A 6,402-nucleotide genomic window follows, 5' to 3' on the forward strand; every position below is an offset into this window, starting at 1 on the left:
AGTTGTTAATAATACTCCACTCACACCTGATGCTGTTCCCAGCACCCACAGCCAAGCTGTGCAGATCCCATTTGTTTGCAGGCAGGTTGGGAAGGAGAGAGAAGTGATTCTGAATAATATTTCATTTCATGTGACATTTGGCATTTAAGAATGTTATGGCATTGTTTTAAAACACTTCATGATTTCTAAGCAATCCTGCAGAGATTGCATGTATGAAATGTGCTTATTTGTTTCTATAGGTTGACTTTGCACATGTGATCTCCTCAGCTTTTCAGAGCACTTTTTTTGAGCATTGGGACACACCACAGACTTCCCCAAATTAATTGTGCAAAGTGCACAATGTTTTGAAAACCAGTTCCTAAATAGATACTCAGTATTGAGCAAGAAAGGTAAGCGATTGGGAAAGCACATGAGTTGCTATTTACAGCAGCTGAATTTCAAAAAGTTTTAGCAAGTTACAAGCCCTCTTGAAAACAAGCAGGAAATATTCCACAATATTCCTTCAATTCAATTGTCATTATTAAGTTGGGGTTTTTTAATGACACAGCTTTTAGCAGCTCAGACCACCTGAAGTGGACCTCCTGCTCACTACCCTGGCCAGCAGGGCTGCAGAAACATGGCATGAAGGATGATCAGGGCTCAGGGAGCTTCAGGGATGTGCTTCAAAGGGCTTTTTTATTACTCTGCTCATCATCTTCAGAGCTCTGGGCACTGTGTCAGGCTCTCAGCAAGTGTGGAACGATGGGAAAAAAACAAACAAGGACAAGAAAGAGGGAAGATTGTGTCTGTAATTGCTCACCTGTAATTATCTGCCATTGTGCGTTCTGATTCTGCTTCTCAGTAGCATAGAACCAGGAGAGTATTTAATTGCAACATGGCTCTGTCCATGGCATTATCTGCAAGCAGAGCAGATCAGCTCAGCCTTGTGGGGCTGAGGGAGAGATGAACTGCTCTGATGGAGATCAGGAGGGGCAGCAGGGCACAGCTGCTGGATCAAGAGGCAGAATACAAATCACAGGGCACCAGTCTGGGATTAAGCAAGTGCTGTTCTCTGTTTTTTCTGCTGATCACTTGGTGGTGGCAAAGTCCCACATCCCAGCTAGCATCCCAACATGTTCTGCACTGTGAGGCTGATTTTCCAAAGCATCCACAGCTGGCTGGGGGTACAGGGAGCTGCAGGAACCTGGATTTGGGATTGGATTTCCTGGCTGTGCCTCGCTATCCTGTCCTGTGCATGGGCATTGCACAGTGGCGCTGCAATTCAGTCCTGGGGTTGCACAGGCGGTAGCAGCTGCGTGGAGAGGAGAGGAACAGAGCTGTGCTCTTGGGAGTTGTGTGGGGAGGAGTGAGGCTGAAGAATGCACTGAAATCAAGTCATGACTTGCAGCAAGAGAGGCTCTGTAGCAGTGAGATGTACCTGGCCACAACTCTGTGGATGCACATGATGGGGGATGATGTGAATTTGAGCTGCTCAAATTCAGAAGCGGAGGGAAAATTATCCAGACTTGACCTGCAGTGTGACCTGAGCACAGGGAGAGATGCTGAAGCTGTCCCCTCCTCAGTCCCTGCTCCTGTCCCCTGGCTGGAGCCCAGCTCAGGCCCATTCCCAGGTGCAGGCTGCCCCTGGCACAGGCTGTGGGTGAGTGCAGTGCGAGCCTGCAGATCTGGCTCTGTGCTGTGGGCACTCACCTGGGCACCAAGGAATTTCAGAGCTCTCTGGCAGCACTTTTGTGCCACAAAGTGAGGAGCGGGGTTTCAAACCAGTGCTCTCCGCTCTCAGCTGTCCTCTTCCCTGCAGGAAAAGGAGTTTTATACAGCCTGGCTGGATCTGTGCTCATGAGCTGATCTGACCAGTGAGGAGGATAAAATCAACACTCTTTGGTGTGTTAGCCAGAACATCCAAGTCACCACACAGCTCTGCAGCTGCCTCATCTCCTGCTCCCACTCCCACAGCCTCGGTGCTGGTGCCCTGAAACACTGCCACCAGCATTAGACATAACAGCAGGCTTAATTAGAGCCTGGCAGCCTGCCAGCATCCAAGAGGCAGAGCTGAGCTGGCTGCACCGCTTTCAAAGGGGTATTGAAAACCCAAAAACAATACACTGGGAAATAGCAGAGCAAGCTTTGTCGCCCTGATGTTGCTGTGGGTCAAGCACCTGTTTTGCCTCAGGTTCATCCCCTGGGAAGAAGAGTTGAGCAGGGGCTCTGTGGTCCCTGACCCCAGTCCCAGGATGCTCCCAGGGGTGCCCAGTGTGGTGTTGAGTCACATCTCCACCCTGCCCTGCTGGAGAGGGAGATGGAAAAGTGGGATTCCCCCCCCACCATCCCTGCAGGCTGCGGTGGAGCTCAGGAATTTATTCCCTTCTGTGACAAAATGAGATGACACAATGTATTTCCATGGTTATCGCAGCAGCACATCAAGGCTCCTGGGGCAATGGATTACCAGACAGCCTGGGGGTTTCAGTGATTTCTTTTTTTTGTAGTGATGCTGTTTTAACTCAGAGAGTGTGAGCCTCCCAATGAATCACATCACAGTCAATTAGAAGTTTCCTGTCAGTCGTGACTTCTTGGATATTATTCCCAGTAGTGTAAATGCCATGCTTGGAGCCAAAATTTAGCTCAGCCAGAGAGAAACCCTCACTTGTGTAAATGAGGAGAGGCCCCCCCCCAGACCCCTCTGAACCTCCTCAGGACCCCTCAGGGCCCCCCAAAATCCTTCTGAAGCCCCTCAGGACCCCCCCAGAGCTCCCCTGAACCCCGTCAGAGTCCCCCAGGACCCCCTCAGACACCCCCAGGTCCCTCTGAGCCCCCCAGACCCCCTCAGGACCCCCCAGACCCTCCCTGAACCCCCTCAGGACATCTCCAGACCCCCTCAGGACCCTCTAAACCCCCTCAGGACCCCCCAGAACCTTTAGCAATCTCGGTCGTGCCTGTGAAGAGACACCAAACAGGAATACAATTTCGGATTAGAGGAAACAATTCAGCAGATAAAGAAACAAAAAATGCAGCACTACTAACGGTAAGTACCCCAGAACTCGCAGAAGGCGGGACTCAGGGATATCCCCCTTGTCCCTCCCAAAAAGAGATTGAAGGGAAAAAAAAAAAAAAAAAAGATAGGAAGTACATTAGAAGAAGGTAAGTAGAAATTACTAGATGAGAGGGAATTAATATCTAAGGATTGCACCAGAAAAATTCTAGAGACTACATTTGCAAACACATTGGGGATCACAGGCTCTGGCAGAACAATTTCTGAAATTCTTCGGGTGTAAGGGGATTTATGAATTAGCTAAACAGGAAGTACAGGGGTGCCTGATATGCTAAAAGGTTCACAAAGCCAGGACACGACAGGTAATTTGGGGTAGTTGCCCTATAGCCTATCGTCTATTTGAAAGAATCCAAGTGGATTTCACTGAGTTACCAAAGGTTGGGAGGTATAAATTCTTGCTGGTACTAGTAGACTAGCTCAACTATCAAAATTAATGATATAAACAAAAATGTCCTGGCCAAAATATCTCCCCTTAGCATTATCAAATATTGGGACGATGCCTTACTCTGAGACAGGGCTATCTCCTTTTAAAATGTTACACGAGATGCCTTATGACCATGGGATGCCAGTGGGACATCCAAAAATAGAAGATGGACAAATACAACCCTACTTGATAACAATAAATAAAAATTTACAAAAATTGCGAAAACAAGAAATTGTCACACAAAATGCTCCTTTGGGGTTCGCCATACACAAAATACAACCGGGAGATCGGGTCTTCATTAAAACCTGGAAAGAGGTTTCTCTCTCTCCTCACTGGGAAATCCTTTTCTTGTCCTTTTAACCACAGACACAGCAGTCCGGACAGCAGAAAAGGCTGGACACACGCCTCCAGAGTGAAAACCAGAAACACCCAAGTGCAAAGTGGCTTCCTCCCCTGGAGACCTCAAGATACAATTGCCCCAAACAAGCCGGTGATCAACCTAGATCAGATAAGGTGAATAGCTTCTGGATGCAGATTTTCCTTTTGTTCGTTTCAAGTACCAAATCTGTTGTGAAGTTTAGGTTACACATTGTGTACGGGAGATGTGACCTAAAGGGCTCTGTACTAAGTGTTTCGAAAAGAGCTGTCTTTGAGCGAGCGAATTCTAGTACTTGGCGCTGAGTTGAATATTGCTGAATTAGATTCTGTAGAGTGGGTTCTCTTATATCAACACGGGGTTAGTGGGAAACTAAATTGCAGGGCTGAAATTTTAAGAGTAGAGTGCCAGAGAACAAATAAAGTACCTTGTTGGACGGACACGATAAAATTATCGAGGTGGGATGTCTTTAAGAGACGATATGCAGCTCGGACTTTGCGTTGGTCCCCTAAAGAATACCTCTGCTGCCAAGAAGATGGTTTGCCTCGCCGCTAGCAGCAAACTAGTGGGCGTAGGCAGAGGCAGAGAGGTATGCATTAACCGATTAACCCATACCCAAGGAATTCTACGAGCTCTGCGGCACAAAGCCGTAACAATGAGTGTGGGGGATGCCCACTAATTAGCACCCCGACTCGCTCTGTCCTGGCCAACTGCACCCATAATGGAAAGGAGGAGTGCTGAACATTTAACGGCACTCAGTATGTGAGGTGTAAATGGGGAAAGAAAATTATATGCTATGATCTCAAGGCAAGACATGGCAAAGGGCAGTCAGAGACATTTGCTCTCAATATCCAGAAGAGAAATGCCAATCGCTCGGTGTGGGTAGGGGGAAAACAAAAGTCGGTATATGTAGCTTATTTTCAGGTGAATGAGTTATGTTATGACAATACCCGATTAAATATGTGTGTCATAGAAGGAAAAATGTATTGGGCAAAAATCTTAAGTTTGAGAATGGATTAATCTCGGACGGTAAACCAATCATCATCGACCTACTTGAAGAAAATGACAAACGGGTTTGTGCCCAATTCAATAACACTTTTTGTTTCTCCAGAAACAAGGAAGGCATGGATCCTGAAAGCGAAATAGAACAAATAGCCTTAGAACAGAAAGTTGTGTTGAAATTGATTATAGAAAAACTATAAGGGATCTTGCTACAGAAATAAAAAGGGTGGCACATGTCCCAATTCAAAAGTGAAATTCCATTCTCCAGGCATCTTGGTGAGAACAGTTATTCTCGGGAGCATAGTGGAAAAAAATTGTATTCTTTATCCTGTGCTCAGTAGCTGGAGTCATCTTCCTACCATGCTTGATACCTTGTTTCATCAAATTAATACACTCAGTGGCGCAGGGCATGCAAATAGCTGCTATGCCCATGGACCCAGAATTTAAATCTGGAAGAGATGCTTTTGGAGTCACCTTGCTCCGTGGTTTGTGTCCTCTTAGGGTACATTTGGTGTGGACATGGCCAGCTCTGCTGATGTGTTTTGGGATGGCACAGCTGGTAACGGGGGGTGTGCAGAGCTGGCAGCTCAGCTGGGCTGCTCGTGCAGCTGGAGAAGGAATTTCTTCCTGTTTGCTGGGGTCTGGCAGGTAACTCATCTCCCAGATTTGTGCAACAAAGTGCTGGCAAAGGGAGCAGTAAGTCCAACTGGTCCCTGGGAAAGCCAGGAATTGCCATGGCCATGTGGACATGACAAGTGTCTTCAGTGCTGGGGCTGTTGGTGAGGAAGTGGCTCCATGGATTTTTTGTAACTTTTTTTTTTTTTTTTTTTTTTTCACATCTAGAGTATAGATTTTCTTTTTGTCCTATAGCTGCTTTCTACTGTCATTGTTTAGTAAATTGTCTAAAGGTGGGGAGTCACTTTTTCTTTCAGAATACTTGGAGAAATTGTTTGGTTGTGCCTGGAATAGCAGGTTTGGGTGGATAATAAGCCAATGTACTGGTAGGGCAGAAATCAATGGCAGAAGTACACAGAACTTTTACCAGTTTAATTAGACTACCCATACTCCTTTTTAAACAGCCTGGTCAAAGCAGCAGAGACACAAAACTCCTCATTTAAAAGGATAGCGTTGTAGATCAAACTTTTCCACTGTTTGCAGTGAATCCTCTAAAAACAGAAGCTCACCGAACCCAGCTGAATAATTCTGCCAGAGAAAACCTGCAGAAGGGGATGTTACAGCACCATCCAGTGCCTCTTCTCCCTGCAATATCGGGAAAATTTGGATTTTCCACTTCATTCGAGCATGTAGGTGGGGATGAGGGAGTGCATTGGCTGCTTAGGCATTGACAACTTCTTTTCTCAACCAGTGTGGAGAGAGAAGGGAGCTGAGGGATGGAAAGGAGCTTTGGAATTTCACACAGGGAAGATTTTGGCTTTCCCCCTGAGGACAGTCAGGAAGGGGATGCAGCAGCAGGCAAATGGGAAGAAAAGTTAAATAAGAAACTGGCCAAATGGCATGTTTTGGGGTTGTATTTTTGGTAGAGCAATGATCTGT

This window comes from Catharus ustulatus, chromosome 3, assembly GCF_009819885.2.
Source record: "Catharus ustulatus isolate bCatUst1 chromosome 3, bCatUst1.pri.v2, whole genome shotgun sequence".
NCBI classification, from domain to species: Eukaryota; Metazoa; Chordata; class Aves; order Passeriformes; family Turdidae; genus Catharus; species Catharus ustulatus.